At 51.4% G+C, this 22,042-nt stretch overlaps 1 long non-coding RNA gene across 1 annotated transcript; it reads left to right on the top strand.

Annotated features, from left to right (window-relative positions):
- Nucleotides 1-1,118: 1,118 nt before the first annotated feature.
- Nucleotides 1,119-20,454, top strand: LOC119373271 (uncharacterized). The gene is made up of 3 exons (XR_005179804.1): nucleotides 1,119-1,160; nucleotides 2,874-3,041; nucleotides 20,350-20,454. It is a non-coding gene; the product is annotated as an uncharacterized LOC119373271 (long non-coding RNA).
- The last annotated feature ends 1,588 nt before the right edge of the window (nucleotides 20,455-22,042 follow it).

Here is a 22,042-nt window from a genome sequence, read left to right as displayed (position 1 = left end):
ATTTTTCTTTTTTTCTTCCGTTTCTTTCTATCTATTTCTCTTTCTCTCTTTTTCTCTCAGTGCTCGTTCTCCTCTCCTCTTTTTTGTCCTCCTCAACATCACACCTGTACTCCTCACTCTAACTTTCCTTTCCCACTCACTTGCTAGACTGTACTGTTCAAGGTTATGCCATGATCTGCTAGCGTGAATGGATAGTCGAGTGGTTAGGACGCTCTCCTTCGTGTCGTGCTTCGAATCTCGCTTGGCGGAGCAATTTTTTTGCAAATAATTTCTCTTTTTATATCTTTGTTTCTATCTGTGTGTGCTCTTTCTCTCGCTCATCATGCTTATCGCATCTAGCGTGTGACAATTCGGCGCACGTGTTGTGGTAGGCGAATACAGCACGTGTCAGTTCAGGATGATGATAATTTTCTATCTACGACACACGGCCGACCTCGACATAAATGTTCTCTAAAACTCCGACCAGCAGAAACTTGAACGGATATCACCAAGTTTTTGAAGTAAAACCGCTACTACTGCCCAGTGCCAATACCATAAAATCCAATTAACTTGCACAAGCATAAGCCCCAGTCCTTATGCTGCTTGATGCAGCCACAGCGTCTCGCTGATCAATATCTACTGTCGCGACAACGCAGTAGTGGAAGCGAACAATATTTTCAGCACGTCAAATGCCACAAGTACGATTAATGTTAAAGCTTCAGGAAGACTGGGGAACTCCTATGCTGGCTTTCCGATTGAAAATTGCATTTGAGATAAGAAGTAGGATCATGTGAAGGGAACTGAGCAAACTAAAAAACAGTGTATTGAATATTTACCGTACAATTTCTCCGATTTCTTAATTTTAGCATATCGCTATTTTCTTAATGCGTATTGTTTCTGATGAAAAGCTTAACCTTTTCATTGTTTCTTTTTTTTTATTGCAATGCCGAAATTGATTGCGTGTTGCTAGCATCGAACACCGAGCAAGTCAAAATAATATTTTAACCTTGGGTAGCTAGTTAATTAGCCCATAAATAGAATGCGAATCTTTAGGTGTGTTTATGCGACTATATTCTATTTTAAAGACTTGAGCGAATATTGTGCTAACATTATCATGCAATAAAAATGTTTTTTTACAGCAATACAAGGATGCGATTCTAAATACAGCGGGAATTCAAGCGGTAAGTTCAAATTTTGAAAACTTTTTTCTGGAATGAGGAACCCTCCCAGATAGGGGGATCCGAGCTTACGAGCTCAGGAGCAGTGCTTCACGAAATTAAAAGTTTCTCATTCATTCATTCTTTACTTATTACAAACAATTCTGAAGAATGTTCTTATAACACCTGCCCAGCTAAATTTCAGTTGTGAATGTTTTAGTCGTGCATTATTGTTTTGTACTACTTTAGGCTTTTAATAAATTATTTTAGAGCTCTAAACTAAATTTTATTTTGCATTTTGCAGATGTTCTCTGGCATTTGTACATGTGCTTGGTTTCTTTCAGCAGCATATTTCATTTTATGCCTGCTCATTACGCAGTTTGATCATACCACCGAACGCTAGGGCACGCTCTGCTGCCATTGGCATGTCTAGAATATCACCGTTTGTTAGTTCCAATATAATTATTCTTCCCAGCCCCACTTTATTGCCTTCATTACTGTTGGAAGAGTCTCTCTGTGTTCTCCAATTCCCAATGCGTCCCCATTTTTCTAATATCAGGTACGAAATTTTGATTTTGTGATTCTCTGCGCACTGCTTATCTTCTGGAGATACTCTGTTAGCATACACTTTTTGACCGAAATGCTTGTGATGGTGCATTGCAGTCATTATTCACTTATTATGAGGCATAAAACTGCTCATAAAAGTAATATATTAAGAAGCTTGCTTTGACATCGATTTGGCAAATATTCTTGATATTTTTTTCTTAAAAATGGAAGTTTTTGCTTCGAGCTTAACCAGATAGGCAAGGGTTCCAGGTGTGTGAATAGGCTGCTTGGGTTTCCCATGAGTGTCAGCTGATGCGCCGTTGTTTGTGCTTGCACGCAACTCCTTTGTAACGTACATCTGTGCTTACAACGCCCACAAAACATTAGGCCAAAAGGCTACCTATGCTTCGGCAATATCGGCACTGAAACACAAGAGTATAGCCAGCGTTGAAATGCAGCTGTGCATAAAAAATCAATTTTATCGAGTAGGATCTTGCATAGCATGTTTCTATGTTTTTTTCTGACGGCCTCACTGATTGCCGTCTGGGCCATTCTGAATATATATGTAGGGTCATAGACGCGCTGCCGATAAGTATGCTACGGCAGCAGTAAAGAACACGTGGAAATTACTCGTGACGGCAAAAACACGGTATTCTACGAACACGGCACGGCAAAAAAACGTGACTTTACGAAGGTCGGAGAGAATAACAGCGATTGTTTTGTGAGCTATTAGGACAACATTTCTTTTTCAATAGATGGGAGCATTCTATATATAACCTTAGTACCATGCCAATGAGTCATGATTTCGAGCTATGGCTGGTTAATTTGGATGAACACTAGATTTGCAAACGTGGCACGCTCATTAGTTTGGGTAATAGCACAAATAATATATTGTCACTACTATACTTGCCCCTCTTCAGCCGCACCTCGTTGGTTGCACTACACAAAAACAATAACTAACTACACATTACAACACAACTTTACTCTCGAGCACAAGACATCCGTGCAGCAAGCTTATTTAAACCTATTTTTCAACTTCCATCAATCTCGTTCCTCAGTGCTCTGATTACGGCATCTTTTGACACTCAAGAGTGGGCGCATTGTACAAACTCCACGAAATTACATCAAAAGATGTTCCTTTTGATAAATAATTAAAAGAAAGTATAATTTTTTGCTTTGATATTTTTTCAGGCCTTTCTTCTTGCTATTTATACACTTGTACATCACACTGCTATGGCACCGAGCTAGGTTGGTACTTCAATTGGTTCCTGGGCGCCTGCCACAAGAGTGACGAAACACACTGTGGTGTTGGTGAAAATCAATTTTCAAGTTGCGAGGAGTGCAACCAACAGTGCCATGGTAAGCAACCATGTAATCATTTACAAATATGCTAAAGATATAAGGCTTGCAGGCGAAGAGAATAGCTTATTCCGGATATATATTGCGGTTAGAGGTGCTTACGCTGCAGCCGTACCTAGCACTGAAGCTGTAATTAAACTATTTTTAGCGAACCGGTCTATCTTCACCTGTTTTTAGTGCAAAACGTTACTGCAATTTCATTTGTGGCAGGTATTTGTGTTGGCGTTAGTAGCCTGTGCGGAAAACTCCACTCTGGTAGAGCCACTGGTGGTTGCCATACCGCATAACGAGTATTCCCAAGTTTGAAAGCCAGAGTGTGGACAGAGGTCGATAAAAAGAAGTCAGTCAACGATGTTCACGTCTTAACCCTTAAGTGGAGTACAAATCAATTGTTAAATTATTCATAAATTAACCATAGCCGTTGCTCAAATATGTTCTGGTTCTAACAGCGCGCATGTTTAAGCTCGGTATGCCCCCGGTTCGCTTTGGCGAAAACTTCATGCCGGTGCGCGCTCTCTCTTTGCTTTCATCACCTTCTGCTTCTCTGTCGAACACATGAGTCCCCTCCACACTCTCCCGCTGCTTCGTTTTGCCCGCGTGGGGTGCAGTAACTCGGATGGGCCAGAGAACGAGTACAGAGAGAGATAGAGAGAGAGAGAGAGAAATAGAGAAAGAACTAAAGAGCGAGACAGCGAAAGAAAGTGAACAAAGAGTAAAATGATGCAAGAGCGAGAAAAAGAAATAAATATAGAGATAAAGATACAGAGACAAAAAGAGATAGGAAAATAGAGAAAGAGAAAGAGAGGAAGAAAGAAAGAGCAAAAAACATGGTTGATCCCTCCGTCATAGGAATCGGAATAACACGAAAGCAAAACGTGTCCTTACAGAAGTAGTTGAATGTTTGCTATACATTTATATAAGAGAGTTTTCACAATGTATATAGATGTCTGGCAGCTATAGCACTGTTTAACGTCGATGCACCGATTTTGATGCTAGGTGGTTCATCTCCATCGCGACGACTAACGTACACTTTCAATGATTAAACAAACCCTTGCACTAGCTGTAGTAGTTAACGGTGAAAGCGCAATTAGAGAAAGAGGCGTGATAGCCAGAAGAGCGTCACATATTGTACGCAGAACTTGTCGCCATCCCGCGGCATGTTAAAGTGTAATTGAACACCACGGCATGAGTAAAGGGAAACGCAAAACGCGTCGCACCGCCCTTGTAGCCCGGCCGCGTGTTTTCTCAGGGCGATCGTAAGCGGGGAACGCGCTGAGGCAGGCGTGCGTCGCAAAGGAATTTGTGGTTTGGATTAGCGTGATGCTATGAGCGAGGCGGACGCTTTTACGACGCTTGGTCTAAGGTCGGCACCTCGCGCTCTGTTAAGGCATTCACAAAATTGCACTTCTATTGAAAACGCACCGAATGGGACGGCGTAGCCACACGCGTTGCAGGTGCTAATCGTGGAGGCCACAGTAATGATGAATTACTTTACGTTACTCCTCCCAGAGGGCAACACCACCGCGCCGACCGAGATCACTGTGACAGGAGAGTGTGAGATCTAAAAGGCGCGTTTGTAAAGCATGTAGAGTATGTGACCGTGGCGCAGTGGATAGCGTGCGCATCATCTGTTGTCGCGGACCGAGCGGTCGTGGGTTCGATGTCCGTTGACGCAACATTTTTGTCTTTGCCCTCTGAACGTGTACATTTTTTCGATGTCATTTCCGTGACGGAAAAACGTCACTGAAGTCTTAATGGACCCCGGCATAAAACACTTTCGTGTTAAAAAAAGAGAAACAAAGAACGCCACCCGGCTCCGTTGTTGGTTTAAGCGTTGCGTAACTAGTGCAAGCTGCGCGAAGTTTTTCCTTAAGCCTGAGATGCTAAAAACACCCAAGCATGTCTACTGAAATTTTCACCTGCTCTTCCTCCATAAAGATGAACTGAAGTAAGCTAGAGTAAGAGTTTTAAGTAATTGAGGTTCATAATTTCACGTGGATATGACGTGGTATTTTTCTCGTTTTTCATTCGCAGTAGACTGGTAAAGCAATACCTTCTACTTTTTATATATTGCGAAAAACGTCTTACACAATAGGTGTCGCGTAGTGAACGCTCCAAGTATGTTACTTCGGCTAAATAATTTGCTGCGATATTGTCAAATGCAAAAAACAAAAAAAAATCCCAGGCCCGCGTGGAACACGCACAATGGTGACTGCGAAAGCTGGAAGTGCGACTTTTCCAGATCCAATTCTAGACTCTCTTGGGTCATTTAATGCAAGTACACATGCAAGGAACCCACTACGCTTTTAATCATTGTAATTGTAATTTTTATCAAGTAGGGCAGCACCCACTGTGCCATTATTCGTCATTGTGCGGAAAAGCCTGGTGGTGCTGCTAGATATCTGTAAGGGATTATGTGAACTTCGTTGGTACTGTGCCTGACGACGATGAAAAATTATAGGTGAGCCCTTTTGTAATGGGTTTTGTAAGACCGCATATCGCTGTGCGCCCTAAGGATGCCGACGTGTTTCCGTTTTCATGGGGAGAGCGCAGTGTCTCTTTCGCTCGCCGACGGCGGCCGCTGAGCTTTTCTTTTTGTGTTGAGTGCTCAGGGCGATAGCGGTTTCGCACGAAGAGGCAAACCGCGAGCTCGCGGAATGCCGAGAGGGGTCGGATTTTGGAGCGGGGACCTGTACGGTACACCTTCCGCTGTGTTTGAGCGCACTGCGGGCAGCTTTGTCAGCTACGATGGCGCCACGCGGGAAGCTGCGCGTCGCCTCGCCTCTATTGTGAGGTTTGGGCCACTGGCGCCACTCTATTGTATTTGAACTCCAGTGCAAAGGCGCCGCTCCCAGCCACGAGACAGACCACAGTGCGTGGGTCTGAACCGCAGGCGGCGCTGTTTGATGACATCGGTTAGCGACGGAAACACGCTACAGAGGCGGAACTCCAGTGCCTGGTTTGCGCCAAGTTGGAAGCTACCACCCTTTTGCCGTCGATGCCGCTGAAGCGCGGAATGAGTGAGCAATAAATTCCGCACATGTGGGGTTGACTGGAAAATAGAAAGGTGGGGGAGTTATACAGTAACTGTCTCTCAGTGGTGGACACCACAACCGCGTCACTTTAGGGGAAGGGGGTAAATGGGAAGGATGAGATAGATGGTGGAAGGAAGGAAAGGTCACAGGAGGTTGAGCGCAGGGTAAGGGCGAGATTCCTCGTTTTCATCGCTGATCAGGCGCTGAGCACGGCCTAGAGGTGGTCTGCGAGTTGCGCGGCATCAGTGTACTCGAGCACTGCTCGTAGGGTGCCGCGAACACGGTCCATGACTCCGTCCGGGTGCAGCACATCGTTCATGGTCGCGCAGGGTACCCCTTCCCTCCTGAAGGCGCGCGCGAGGTGCTCCCGTTGTGGAGCCAGGGCGGTACAGGAGATGAGGAGATGATGGAGCGTTTCTTCCTCACCGCAGTCGCTGCATAGGGGTGAGAGAGCGCGGCGCATAGCGATGAGGTGCCGGCGCTCCGCGGGCAAGACAGAGTGGTCGGAAGTGCGAGCAAGAGGGAACGCTCCTTTCGGTTTAGCATTCCCACCGGTACATGACGCGGGGGGCAGCCGGCGGCTACACGCTCATCAGGATGATTGTGAGCCAGCTTTTGCTGGGTGTTCTGCCGTGCTGAATTCACGGAGTCCGCATATGTTGTCAGTGGAACCGCAGATGTCGTGTGCAGTCCTCGCCAGGTTGTCAGCAGCTTTGTTCCCCGCGATTCCAACGTGTTAGGGTGTCCATTGGAGAGTGACGTTGCAACCGTGTTCTCGCAGTCCGTGCAGTTTCAGGGCTACACGCTGTGCGAGTGGGGAGGCGCCGCGCTCTTCTTTGGCGAGCTGGCGGAGTGCCGACCGCGAGTCCGTGAAGATCGCCGCGCGATCGATGTGCGCCGATTCACGGATGAGGTTAGCAACGAGGTGGATTCCTACCAGCTCAGCCGTGGCGTAGTACGTACGGTAGGCAAGCCGGTATTGACGCTTCATTGCCATCTGCAATGTCGTGCAGGCAGCGGCTGCAGAATGGTCCTGGAGCACGGAGCTGTCTGTGAAAAACTGCACTCTTGTGGCTTCTTGTGCGATGGCATAGGCGGGTGTCTTCCGCTTGGAGCGGACCCCGGGAGGTCGAACCCGATGGAGAGGCACTCGCCGATGAGGGGGAGGCCACGGCGGAATCTTTGAGGCGCTGTCCACGACGATATCGTCGAATGTGCTGAGTAACAAGCCAACACGGGAGTCGGGCAGTGCGCGCAACTGAGATATGATCCCTGTTCTATTAGGTGCATGGTTGAGGCATATCAGGTGGCAGAGCGCGCGCAATTCGCCTGTATGTGACGCCGACCAAGCGCGGGTGTCCGCGAGTGTGTCCGCAATGCTCGAATTGCGGGGAAGTCCGTAACACATTCGGAGCACTCGGCGGTGGTCGGCGTCGATCGCATGCCACATCATGGGGCGTAGGAGGCACAGGGACAGTGCGTAGTGCACCTTGGCCATCCTAATGGCCGCCTAAATGGGAACCGCGAAGGAGGCGGGGCATCCGTCTCCTCGCACGAGTATGCGATGCACACAGCACTCAACACGCCGCGTCTCACGGCGTACACGGCCTACCTCGTTGTTCCACTGGAGTCTGCGGTCGATGGTGACGCCAAGGTAGCACACGGGTGCAGTGTGGTGGGGGCAGTGGTGCGGCGAGCACTGGCACGCGGATGCACAAGGAGTGCCTGAGTTTTTACAGCCGAGATGCACAAGCCAATGCCGTCAAAGAACGCGGCCACGGCCACGAGAGCACTCTGGAGGCACTGGCGGACGGCATTGATGTAGCGCGTGGGACGCGCATATACAGGACGATGTCGTCCGCGTATATCACCACGCGCACAGCAAACGTATAACCTTTCGGAAGGCATTCAATGAGAGCTTCGAGGACCAGGTTAAATAGTAAGGGGCTCAGCACATTCCCCTAAGCCACACCGGTGGTGACAGGGCGTGGAGTACTGGACACCCTCCCCACACGGACAGCGAGCGGTCGGTGAGGAAGGCCTTGATGTACTTGAGGAGTATGCCATGTACTCCTAGAGCACATTCCGCGTCGACGAAAGCAGCGTGTGGTAGGCAGTCAAAGCGAGACTGCACGTCGAGGAGAAGAAGCCGGGCTGTCTCTCCGTCGCGCAGTGCCTGTTCAAGTGTTCAAGCGTGCCAACGACAGCGGCTGTGCAGTGGGCTGTGGCGCACAGGGTACGAAAGCCGCACTGTTGTGGTGGGAAAGTGCCGCGCGCAGTGGCTATCCATCGGAGGCGATGCAGCGTCATCCGCTCCATGGTCTTTCCCAGCACTGAGGTGAGAGAGGTCTCGCGGCGGTTTACCGCGCTTCACCACCGGCCTACCATCAACGTACGCCAGGAATCCGGGAGAGAGCCGCTGCGAAAGTCCTCGTTGAATGCAGCGAGCAGGAGATGGCGCTGGCTGTCATCAGGGTTCTGCAGCATGTTGTGCGTGCTATCGTCCGGTACCGGGGTGCTGCGGTGACGTCTGCGGTTCAAAACACGCCTGCCTGTGCGACACAGACTTCCTGTAAAGTCTGCGCCGCACAGGTAGGCTAGGTGCTTCCAAAGGGCAGCGTCAGGCGAAGCAGGAAGCGACAGAACTGGACGGCGGCTTCTGAGATTGTCGGCGATTACGCGCGTAGGATTGGGGGCTCGGGGAGCAAAGGCGTCTGCCAGTAGTTCAGATAGTGCGAGCTATATGATGCCGCGCGCCGCCGCGCGCCGCCACGATCGCAAGGACGGGGTAGCGAGAGGCTCTGGGGTTTAGGAGAGACCTCATGATGGGCCAGCCGCGGTTGCGGTGTCGGTGGTCACTCAGAGACGAGCAGACACCCGTCCAGCTGTTGCGCCTGATGCGCTGCGCTTGTCGTCTGCACACAGCGTTTATACACTTTTCTTCCGTCCAGTGCTCTGCTGGATCGGTGCGAATGGCACGGCGGTGTGCGCGGTGACGGGCAGCGCGAATGTTGAGAAGCGTAATGTCAGGCCACGTGGAACCAGCTGGAACTATACAACGCGTAGTGGCTATGCGGGCGCACCCAGATACGTGCGAGAAGTAGTCACCCGCGGGCTGTCGGAATACACAGCTCACGGAAGACCTCACGACATCGTACACTCGCGTCACCCCACGACACAGATGAGTGAGGGAGAGGGAGATGGGGTAGAGATCCGACTCGGAAGTGTCAAGGGCTCGTGTCCACGAGAACGAGCCGCACTGTGACACCAGTGCTAGGTCGATGAAGGAAGGGCGGCTTCCGCGGCGGCCGAAAGTTGGCTCGCCGGTGTTTAGGATAACGAGACCTGTGGTGGAAATCGCGTCCGACAAGCACCGGCCTCAGCAGGCACCTTGGCCCTTGGCGGAGCCCCAGCTGTTTTGGTGCGTGTTGAAGTCTCCACACACGATAGTCAGTTGATAGCGCCGCGGCAAGGTGTGGTAGGAAAGCAAAGTCACATCTGACGTTCGAACAGACGTACACACATGCCACCGAGGTGTCAACACCACTCATGCGAACTGTCACAGCCACGCACTCCACGTTGTCATCACAGAACCGCTCGCAGAAGATGCACGCTTGTGCGATAGACGCGTGCACATACAGAGCAGTTCTGGGGGCGCCGGGGGCGTGATCGGTATCCTTGGAAGGCATATTGGAACAAACAACACCCAACTGTACTACATTTACTGGAAGATGGAACTTCAGCTAGAGCATTAAAAAATAACAAAGTGATGCTTTTCTTGATTTTTAAAATTTGTATTTATTGATGTTTTGTATTCCTTACACCTTAGTCATTGTTGTCCTTTTGCCTGTTTGCTTTCTCTAATTTGTCTTGTAGAGCAACTCGAAGCCCTAGTCAAGAAGTCTATTGTTAATTTATTTGATAGAAAACAACATTTGGTTGTATTTGCCACCACTCGTATAAGGTCTCTGCTGATATTTCTATGCGTTTAGTGATATATCTGGTAGTTCTGTTCCACTATGGCACCCGTATGAGATAACACGTCATGTTGTAATTTTCTGCGTACTGTACTTACGCTATATTTCTGCTTTGCTGCCAGGGTGGCACGACCAAGTCAGGCATTTACTTACCCTTTAGTCCTGTCCCCCAAGGCAATCTTGTTCAATTTTCCTTGAATAAAGCAAACCAAACCAAACGAAACCAAAAGATGTCTCCGCGCATACCTTCGGGCCGCTGTAGCCGAGGAAGCCGCGAAGCGAGAGGTCCTCCGCGCGGGAGTGCGTCTCCTGCAGAGCAAGAATGTCAAATTCGCGCAGAGACCGGTGCTGCGCTAGCTAAGCATGACGGTGGCGCAGCGAACGGTCATTCCATTGCCTTGAGTGCTGGTGTGGACTACTCGCCACGCTGCTTCAGGGCCTGGTGTGTGGCGAGAGCCGCCGCGCACAGCGAGTAGGCAGGGTAGTTGGGTGGGAGGAACTCCAGCGCTGCAGGCACTTCTGCCCCTAGCACACCAATCGCCAACACGCACCGATCACTGGTGGAATGATCAGTGGGAGCTGTTTGTGTTGCCGGTGAGTCAATCCCAGAGTGACCGCCGGTGATATCATCGAAGAGCACGCCCTGCTTGACTGGCTGGGAGGCGTGGGTCTCCCTGAAGGAGCTCGAGGCTTAGGCCTTCTTGGCGCCCTGTTGTGGATGTGCCTCTTGGTGTCCCGGCTCTCTCCTGTCTTGGGTGCGGGCTTCTGCCAGTTGGCACTCCCTCTGCCAGCGAGGGCAGCGTGGTTCTGTGGCCAGGTGTTTTGCGCCGCAGAATATTCAAGTCGGTGTTGCGGCCGTGCTTTCGGCGGGCTCGTGGGCACCCCCGCAGCGGAGGTCGAAAGTGCAAGCCACTTCTACGTGGCCGTACCGTAGGTAGTGGCCACACTGGGCAGGCTGCGGGCGGCGTGGTTTGACGGTACGGCAGTGCTTGTAGAGGGCAACCTCGATGAGTGGTTTGCTGCCCTCAAAGCGGGTGATGATGTGTCTAGAACGAGAGCATGAGCTCACATGGAGGTTCGATATGATGTTCTCCAAGATCTCTTCCTCTCCGAGGTCCGCGTCAACACCGAAGATGATGCCGCTCCACGTGTCGTTTGCGGTTTCCCCCCACGCACAGCGATGCCGTATATGCCGTAGCGATGCCGTTTGGGGTAACTTTTCCACACCGCTGCCCATGTGTGGAAGTTTACCTGTTTTTCAGCCTACGCTGGTAATAAACAGCTGGCAGTTTGGCGCTCTTCTGTCTCTTTCGTCTTGTCTCTTTTCTCTTTTCATGTTTCTAGCTTCGCGCCAGTTACGATATATTCAGCAAACTAAGGCACCAACTCGCCCAAAAGCAAGTTCTTCTGGATGCCGCATATGCCGCTGATGCTGAGCAGCGGGCCAAGTGGAGAGCCGGTGGGCGTGCCTGCGGCATTGACGTTGTGTCGGAAATTGACACGGACGTGAACCACACCGTCTACTATGGCCAGGACCGAGGAGATGGCCTCCTGTGTGTAGGAGCGAAAGTTTTTTCTCTTCTTCCTGGGCCGGTATGGGACCGTCTCCACAGGTCCGCGGGTGTTGGCCCGGGGTGCGGGGCGGCGAGGCGCAGCAGCATTCTGAGCGCCTGCTTTTGTTTTTGGTTTTGCAAGGGCACTCTGTGGAGCTTAAAGAAAGGGCGCACAGAGGGGTGCCAGGGGGGGGGGGTGGCGGCAGGGGAAGGCTGCTGCCTATTTTTCAGTGGTGCCCAAGGATCAACTTGGTCGAGTGAGGGGCTGGCTCCTTTTTGAGGGGCCTCACCGTTCGCTTGTGTTTGTGTTGCTTGTTGTGTCAGCTATTTGCTTCCCTTCTTCGCTGACGCCGTGACATCAGGGTTGGGGCAAGGGGAGAAAGGGCTCCCAGACTGTTTGCGGTGGCCGCGGCTTCTCGAGCTTGTTCAGGTAGGGAGGCAGTTGCCGCGGAGGGAGCAGGTGGGTAACCGGTGGGGCTGCTCTCCGCAGTGGAGAGGGCGGGAGAGAGGAGGCCGGGGTCACGTGCGAGCACGAGAAGGGAGAGGGCGACCCGTGACTGCTGTTCCTGTAGCTCTCTTGGCGAGGGACGGAAGACAGGTTTTCCTCCAGCTCGGTCTCTCCTTGGTTGCATTCCTTGCATTTCTTGGGAATTGGACAGATGGCGTGGCCGACGATGCCTGCGGCGAGAAAATGGCGGCGTCCATCTGCTGTATTGCCTCGTATTGAGGGGGAACGTCGATGGAAGCAGGGATATTTTTGCCGTTCTCTGCCTTCCCTTTTTTCGCCCGTGGTGTGCACGCTGTTAGGCCGAGGTTTTCGTCGCCTTTCGAGTACGCCTGGGAGTGCTCGGGGCCTCTTCATTGTGCAGGAGGCTGCAGGCGTCTCTCAGTTTCCTCGTGCGACATTTTTCAGTGGTGGTGGTGGCTTAGAGGCGAGGCAGACTCGCCTTTTGTGCCTGCTCCTGCCGCACGAGGCCAGCTGCCTTCTTCACAAGAAGGTCGTAGGCCCTGTAGTGGCTGGGGTTGCCGCTCAAAGTGTATCCCGGGGGAACGTCCGGCGACAGGTTGTCCTCTATCACATGGAGTGGAAGGGCACCACAGCCCGTGCTCTCATGGAAGGCGGTGGATTAAGGGGGACGCGTGAGGGGCCTATATTGATCTTGAAGCCTTATGAAGGCTGCGCGCTAGGCGCTTGTGAAAGAAAAATAATATAAAGCACGCACGGGTGGCAAGAAAAAGCTATACTGTTGAGGTGTTTATTAGACGGCAGTCGGCGACGATGCTCAATGGCGACAGTCAAGCAAGAACACGAGCTCAGAGCGCGAGCGGGAACAGCCCAAGAGGACGACCCACTAGAAGGCTATAGAGAGCGCAAGCCCTTACTCAACTCAAAGGCTTCGCTACATTACCCCGGGAACGAAAAGGGAGCCGTCTGGCGACCTAACAGCTCGTCACTATGAGTGGGTCATAGTAGGCCTTGAGGCGCTCCACGTTGACTATGTCGCGCCCTCGACGGCGCATGTCCGAAGATGGTTCGATGGGTTCGATCACGTAGTTGACCGGGGATGTGCGCTCGACGACCCGATAGGGGCCTTCGTATTTCGGCAGTAGTTTTGAAGAGAGGCCAATTGCAGTGGTAGGGACCGAGAGCCATACGAGTGCTCCAGGGAGGAACGTGGACTCAGAAGTGGTGGTGCCACCGCGAATGCTCTTCTGCCGCTCTTGTTCCTGCGTTGTAAAAGTCTTAGCAAGCTCGCGACACTCTTCCACAAGCCTGGCTGTGTCAGAAATCGGCGCACACTCAGTTGAATACGGCTTGTATGGGAGTATCGTGTCGATGGTGTGCGACGGGTGCCTTCCGTACAATAAGAAGAAGTGTGAAAACCCAGTTGTGCTTTGAGGGGCGGTATTATAGGCGTATGTGACGAAGGGCAGAATGGCATGCCAATTTGTGTGATCGGCGGCAACGTACATTGAGAGCATGTCGCCGAGCGTGCGGTTAAAGCGTTCGGTTAGGCCATTCGTCTGCGGGTGGTGAGCAGTAGTTTTGCGGTGAACAGCATGGCACTCTTTGAGAATGGCTTCGACGACTTCCGACAAGAAGACACGGCCTCGATCGCTGAGAAGCTCCTGGGGTGGACCGTGACGCAGCATGAATCGGTGTAGCAGGAAGGAGGCAACGTCGCGTGCTGTAGCCGCTGGGAGGGCGGCGGTTTCGGCGTATCGCGTTAGATGGTCAACGGCGACGATGGTCCAGCGGTTACCAGCCGAAGTCAGAGGAAGTGGTCCGTACAAGTCGATGCCCACGCGCCCGAACGGACGGTTAGGGCAAGGTAATGGTTGTAGACCATAGGGTGACACGTGCGTTGAAGGTTTTCGGCGTTGGCAATCGAGGCAGGAGCGAACGAACTTCTGCGCGTAGTGGTACATCCCTCGCCAGAAGTATCGTTGTCGAATGCGGTGGTAAGTTTTGCATACCCCAGAGTGCGCGCATTGTGGATCAGAGTAAAAGGACTCGCATATTTCGGAACGCAGACTGCGGGGTATCACAAGTAGCCACTGGCGGCCATCGGCGTTGTAATTGCGTCGGTGCAGTAGGTCGTCACGAATGGCGAAATGGTGGGCTTGACGACGCAACGCGCGAGTGGTTGGTGTTGCCGACGGATCAGTGAGCAAGTCAATCAGCGAGGCGATCCATTTATCCTTGCGCTGTTCGGTAGCGATGGTGTGAACGTCGATGAAAGAAACAATAATGTTACGTGACGAGCATGGTGTATTATCGTCAGGCAAGGGCGAGCGCGAGAGGGCGTCGGCGTCAGCATGCTGGCGTCCGTTGCGGTACAGCACGCGGATGTCGTAGTCCTGTAGGCGAAGCGCAGCGGGCGAGGCGGCCTGAGGGATCCTTCAATGACGACAACCAGCATAGTGCATGATGGTCGGTGATGACATCAAATGGGCGACCATACAAATAGGGTCGGAACTTCGTAAGGGCCCAGATGATCGCCAGGCATTCCTTTTCGGTGGCGGTGTAATTGGTCTCGGCTTTAGTAAGCGTACGACTTGCATATGCCACGACATATTCAGGGAACCCCGGTTTGCGCTGCGCAGGACAGCGCCAAGGCCAACACCGCTGGCGTCTGTGTGTACCTCTGTAGGTGCCGTAGGGTCGTAGTGGCGTGGTATGGCAGGCGACGTCAACAAACGACGGAGCGTTGCGAAAGCGTCGTCGCACTCTGACGACCACGAATGGAGGGGCCCGTTACTTCCGAGGAGCTTCGTTAGCGGCGATATGATAGTCGCGAAGTTTCGAATGAAGCGCCGAAAGTAGGAACACAGTCCTACGAAACTGCGCAGTTCTTTGACGGACGTCGGTTTCGGGAACTCGGTCACGGCCCGAAGCTTGGCTGGATCGGGGAGAATTCCGTCCTTGGACACGACGTAGCCGAGTATTGTCAGCTGCCGTGCTGCAAATCGGCACTTCTTTAGATTCAGTTGCAGACCAGCGTTGCTCAAACGCGTCAACACATGCCGGAGGCGTTGAAGATGCGTGGAGAAGTCTGGAGCAAACACAACGACGTCGTCGAGGTAGCACAAGCACGTGTGCCATTTCAGGTTGCGCAGAATAGTATCCATCATGCGCTCGAAGGTGGCGGGCGCATTACACAGCCCAAACGGCATGACGTTGAATTCGTACAAGCCGTCGGGCGTGACAAAGGCGGTCTTCGGTCGAGCGTCATCAGCCATAGGTACTTGCCAGTACCCTGAGCGCAAATCGATGGATGAAAAGAATTCTGCTCCTTGTAGGCTGTCAATCGCGTCGTCTATGCGCGGTAGTGGATACACGTCCTTACGAGTGATCTTGTTGAGTCGTCGGTAGTCCACACAGAACCGCACAGAACCGTCCTTCTTCGCAACAAGAACGACAGGAGACGCCCAGGGGCTGTTAGATGGTCGAATAACATTGCGTCGAAGCATGTCGTCGACTTGCTCGTTGATTACGCGGCGTTCTGTGGGAGATACGCGATATGGACGTTGCCGCAGGGGCGGTTGGGCGCCAGTGACGATGCGATGCGTAACGGTGGACGTGCGGCCGAGAGAAGTTTGAGCGACATCGAAAGAAGCGCGAAATTCTTTCAAGAGACCGAGAAGCTGGGAACGCTGGACTGGCGTAAGGTTGTCAGCAATGGAAGAAGCGAATACGTCATCGGGCGATGAACCAGACGTGGTAACAGCACTGAGCGTACTGGAGTTGGGGCAGTGCGTGTCATCTGGTTCGTCCATAACTTGTGCGTCTTCGAGGGGTTCCACGCTGCCGAGACATTCTCCTCGCACCAACGTAACACTGTACGGAGATGGGTTGATAACAAAAATTGACGCGCTGCCCTGAGTGACTTGCACGGTCGCGAAAGGCACCAGCAAGCCTTTCCTCGTGCAAACACGGTCAGATGGCGAGAGGAGTGCAACGGTGTCGGAGAGACTGGCGCAGTAGACGGACACCGCCGTTGACGAGTTTGCAGGCACTGTGGTGTCGTCTTTGACGAGTACCTTGCTCACAGACGATGGACAGTCAGCCGGCGTCAGATCAGAGAATGGTGAGAGCTCTATTTCGGCTGGTGCGCAATGAATCACGGCGTCGTGGTGGGAGAGAAAATCCCATCCTAGGATGACGTCGTGAGAGCATGCTGGAATTATGATCAATTCGACGGCGTACAGAGCATCGTTAATCATGACGCGGGCTGTGCACACCGCTGTAGGGTGAATACTTTGTGCGCTGGCTGTGCGGAGGGAGAGCCCGGGAAGTGGCGTCGTCACTTTTCGCAGTAATCGGCTAAGTTTGGCGTCAATAACGGATACGGCGGCTCCAGTGTCGATAAGGCTAGATGTGCGAACACCGTCCACAAACACGTCTAACACGTTCGATGGGCTTCTCTGAGGGCTTTCGCAGTTCGACAGCGTCGCAGCCCTTGCCTCGTGGACTGCGACGACTAGTTTTCCTGGTCACGTGGGACCGGACGTGGCCGCATCGGTGACAGTGATCGGCGTCGTGGGGACGGTGAACGGCGTGTAGATGGAGCTGAGCGAGACGACGGTGACATAGGCGGCGGTGAAGCGTAATACGGGCGGCTTGACTGGCTGGTGATGGTTGAGCCGACACGAGGCGGCTGCACACGATTCCAATAGCGGGCAACATGACCGGCGCAACCGCACGCGAAGCAGATCGGGCGGTTGTCAGGAGTGCGCCATCGATTCGTCGGGGTAGGTCCCATCCATGACGCAGGACGCGGTGGACGAGGCGTCTGCTGATACGACTGCATGATGGGCTGCATTGGTGGCCCAGGTATGACGTCGGCAAACGCAGCCGGCACACTCGCTTCAAAGGCCTGAGGTCTGGCGACGGCTTCGGCGTAAGTAAGTGGGGCAGCCACAGAGATCGCTTGGGGTGACCTGGCTACAACTTGCGCGTAACTGAGCAGTGCAGGCGCCGGAGAGGGCTGGTATAATTCCGGCATAATTCCGGCATAACATCCGCGATTTCCTGCTGAATAGCGCGGCGTAAGGGAGGCAGCAGCGTGGTCGATGGCTGTTCAACATGCTGCTGCTGAGGGAAGGCCAGTAGGGAGAACTGGCGGGCAATTTCCTCGCGCACAAATGACTTGATCTCGGCTAGCAAGGCGGACTGATCAGAAATGGCCGACAAGCCAGCGAGATCGGCGTCGCGTGATGCAGGTCGACGGGTCAGCAACCGCTGCCGGCGCAGTTCCTCGAAGCTTTTGCAGAGCGTGATCACCTCGGCCACAGTACGAGGGTTCTTGGCGAGCAGCATAGTGAAGGCGTCGTCGTCGATGCCTTTGATAACGTTGCGGATCTTGTCAGGCTCAGGCATAGCTGCGTCGGCTTCCTTGCACAAGTCCAGGACATCTTCTATGTAGCTCGTAAAGGACTCACCGGTCTGCTGAGCTCGTTCGCGTAAACGTTGTTGGGCTTGCTGTTTACGAAGGGCAGGGCGGCCAAACACGTCGATGATGGCGGTCTTGAAAGCAGACCACGTGGGGAAATCGGTGGCGTGGTTGTTATACCACAGGCCCGCCACACCCGCGAGGTAGAAAACCAAGTTCCTGAGTTTGCCTGCCTCGTCCCATTTATTGGGTACGCTCACACGCTCGTACATCGCAAGCCAGTCCTCAACGTCGGTCCCATCCGCGCCGGTGAAGATAGGGGGGTCGCGGATGCGGGGGACACCGGGGCTGGAGGTCGTTGTTTGAGGAGGCGTTTGCTGAGCAGCGTCTTGAGGCATGGTAGTTGGTAGGGTACGGGATCTTAGCTCCAGGGGCATCGAATGGGAGCACAGCACTCTCCACCAATTTGTTGAGGTGTTTATTAGACAGCAGTCGGCGACAATGCTCAATGGCGACAGTCAAGCAAGAACACGAGCTCAGAGCGCGAGCGGGAAGAGCCCAAGAGGACGACCCACTAGAAGGCTATAGAGAGCGCAACCCCTTACTCAACTCAAAGGCTTCGCTACAATACAAAATAAGAAACATTTAGATGGAGCGACCCGTTCGAGCGCGCGCGTGCGCCTGACACTGTGCGTGACTACGTGTCGATGAGAAAGAAGGAAACCGTTGTTTTTTGTAATATCCTGGTTTTCCGTTTAGGCCTGGCCCGGTTGGCTGTGGCCTACGAGTACTTACTCTCTGGTTGGCCACCGCGGTCAATTGAGGGATAAAGTGATGCCACGGCCCCTTTTCTTTTTTCGTTGCAGTAGGTATTGACCTGCGCAATTGTGGTACCTCAGTCTGGGCTGTAATCAGCGTTGGTGGTAGATCGGTCAGGCTAGTGGCAATATGAACTTAGTAGTCTGGGCTTTAACTTTGATAACAAATAGAAGAGTGAGACTCTATAAATATCCTGTTTTCAACTTTGTGTCATTCTATGCTCAGTTGTATCTATCACTTCGCGTTATCATAATCTACTTCACCCGTTTGACTTCCGCTGCTGCCTGTGTGTGAGTTAGCCAGCAAGTTGACCAGTATAAACAAGTTACACGTGTACGTATTGGCCTGTCATCCATACTTGTCTCAAATATCAGGGATCCTACGATGTTGTTGCGTAGACACAAGCAACAACATGGTAGGATAAAATCATGGATAAATCATGGACCAACGCTTTTGTGGTCGAGAAATCGTCGACATTCAACGCGTTAGCGCTAGTACGACCATGTTATGCATGGTCACAGTTATTCGCCAGAATTGATCATTTTCAAACGACCCCGCAGGGGCGTCTGCAGCAGTAGGAGTTTGCTATTTTGCGTGATCGTGGATCCTAGCTGAGTGAGCCTTTCGAAATCTCCCTCGCAGAGCCGCGTAAGGGGGAAATTATATCCGATATTCCGCTGATTTTATTGGTTGGTAAAAGGTTTTATTGAGTTTCCTGCCGTGTGATGAGGCACTCAGACATTTACGGCCTCCTGGCGGAGGCAACACACCCTTTCAGTCCATCGTACGCGTAGAGGTACCCCGCTCTTTACCCGCCAGGGTGAAACTGGCAGTCGCCTCGTTTTGTCTTTCGCTCCCCTTCTTAGTCTTTCCGTTTTGCATGTATTCTTTCCTGCTCTCTCCTGTGTCCGACTGACCCTCAATTATTCAGGAAGTAATGTTCAAAATTAATCCAAGCAAGGTTATCACGTCTTTGGTTATGCTCACGGCGAAGAGTTGGCGTTGTTGAGGAACTGTTTACAACTGCCGCCGCGCCTCCTTGGGAATCGCGGAGGGCGGTTTGTGCTGTTGCAAAAAATTGAATTTTTATGCTGCACATACGTCTTTCCTTTTTGGTCGGCCTTTAAAAAGAGGCCGCAGCGGAGCTAATTTCTCAGTTCTCTTTGCAGTACAATCTAGTCTTCCGGAAGAACATGTCATGCATTGTGAAATTACACCGGTCGAAAAGCTACCCTATTCTTTCTGACCCAGTGTTGCTTGAGAAGAAAATAGGACCTACATAAAAGGCATCAATATTACCAGAAAGATCAATTTTGCTTCAGCTAGCGGAAAACGAACAAATGAGGAAACTATCTGAACTTAGATACATTGGCGACGACACCATAACGATTTCAGCACACTGTTCAGTAAATACAAGCTCACCAAAGATGAACTAGAAGCAAAAAAAGTTTTGCCACCGGAAGTCGAACCCACGACCGCTTGGTCCACGACAAGCACGCTTTCCATAGCGCCCCGTCTGACATTCGGGGAGGCTTTACAAATGGGCCTTTTGTATTTCACATTTACGTCTCGCAACGTACAGCAGTGCTCTTTATCGGCGGGGTAGTGTCCTCGTCTGGAAGCTGCGAAGGGAAGTGACGCAATATGACTGTGGCCTCCGCGATTTGCTCCTGCAACGCGTCATTGCTACGCGTCCGTCAGACTCAGCGCGTGTCTCTTAGAAATGCAATTTCGTCCACGCCTGAACACACCGCGAGGTGGCCACCTAAGCCCAAGCTTCGGCCTCGTATCTCAGATCTACTGAAATATTATTTCAGCAGAGGCCGCAACGATGCCTCGTGTCATATTTGATGTGTTGTAATATGAGAAAACAGGGACAACATTCATTACAGGTTCCCTTACTATTTGAGTGCGCGCGCTTGCTGTTATTGTTAATATAAGAAAAAGAAAGCTACCACATGCGATGTCCTGAGCTCAAGTCACAAGAATAATTGGTAACATATTTGAAGTGTCCTTTCTTTGTGCAGTTAGCGTATGCGTTGATGACCTGCCAACCAAGCCTCCAGCAGAAGTACCGAAAGTTCCCATTATGGGACGCTGACATCTTTCTGCGGTAATAAAACATCAATTTTCTTAAAATAGAATTGTCTCTTCACGGTTTCTTGCAAACATATTGCCTTCGACAGAACTTACTGATATTGAGCTTTGTTACGCGCATTATAGTAACAGATGACACCCCCATGGTAGAGTGTTGCATGATATATTCGCCAAGGTTTCACTTTATTCCAAAGTTAAAAAAAATAATATCATGAGCGTTTTAATAATATCAGGATCGTTTTATCCTTTCATACTTGCGCCTCCGCGCACATCTTGCTGCTAGTCGGAGAACCAGGTGCACCAAGCGCTCCCACGGTGAAGGGGCGATGCGCCTGGCATTGAGAAATGTCAAGACACTTTAAGGGCTTTGAATGACACTGTATTCTACAGGGCTATACATCAGTAAAAATTGCTATTACTAGGATATGCCGCACACATCTAGAATGGCGACTTTTTTGGCGAAATTTCTAAAAAAATGGCGACTTTTGGCGACTTTCTGCTCGTTGTTTGGCGACATTTACTCGAAAGTCAGTGGCAACCCTGGTGTCCACCCTCGTGCAAGATGCACATTGTGCAACTACGGAGGTGGAAACTGACGAAGACGGTCCGATCCCAGGCGCTAAGCTAGTCCACCTATGGCAAGCACAGAATAGCCTTCAAAAACGATGGCTGATGCACAAACACAACAGAAATCTTCGTAAGCGAATCGCTCACATCGAAAGAGAGATTGAGCAATGCTCCCGACAACTCAGTAAAGAGCACTGGCATCAAATGTGTGATCGTTTAAACGGGCAGCTAGGATGCAAGAATACGTGTTTCCTCCTCAAACACCTAATCAATCCTAATCAGATCAAAACAGCATCGCAGAAAAACCTACAGAGGGTAGTGCACTCCCTTCCAGGAGACAATGATTCGCTTATTAAAGAGCTGAAGGAACGCAACTTTAACACTATCACGGATCTCCCAACAATAGATACCTATACCGGGGAAAACAACGAGGTACTCGATAGAGATATTATGGAATCCGAGGTTACGGCAGTCCTAAACCAAATCAAAGGCACGGCAGCAGCTGGTGAAAATAGAATCACTAATCAAATGCTGTGCAATTTAGACGACAACTCTGTAAAGCAGGTCAACTAGCTCTCCAACAACCACTGGAAAGAGGGAGCAAGACCGACCAATTGGAAGCCCGCTAAAGTAATTTTCATACCCAAGCCAGGCAAAAAAGCTAGATCGGGAAATCCTCCATCCTATTTCTGTAACTTCGTGTCTAGGTAAAGTTATGGAGCACGTTATCTAAAACAGACTCAATGAATACGTAGAAATAGAGAAGCTCTTTCCGGATACCATGATCGGTTTTAGGCCAAATCTATCCACACAGGATATCATATGGCAAATTCAAAACGACATTCTCCATCCAGGTCCCATTAGAACTACCTGCAGTATTCTTGGACTGGACGTTAGCAAAGCCTTTTTACAAGTGAAAAGTTTTTTACGAGTGGAAAGCCTTTTTACGAGTGGAATGCAAAGCCAAAGTTACGAGTGGAAAGTTCTTTTTAGGGACCAGGGGCACTCCTCAAGGTGCGGTCCTCTCGCCCTTCTTGTTCAATGTCACCATGCGAA

The sequence above is a fragment of the Rhipicephalus sanguineus genome, chromosome 11, assembly GCF_013339695.2.
Source record: "Rhipicephalus sanguineus isolate Rsan-2018 chromosome 11, BIME_Rsan_1.4, whole genome shotgun sequence".
NCBI lineage: Eukaryota > Metazoa > Arthropoda > Arachnida > Ixodida > Ixodidae > Rhipicephalus > Rhipicephalus sanguineus.
This window is presented reverse-complemented; position numbering and strand designations above follow the sequence as displayed.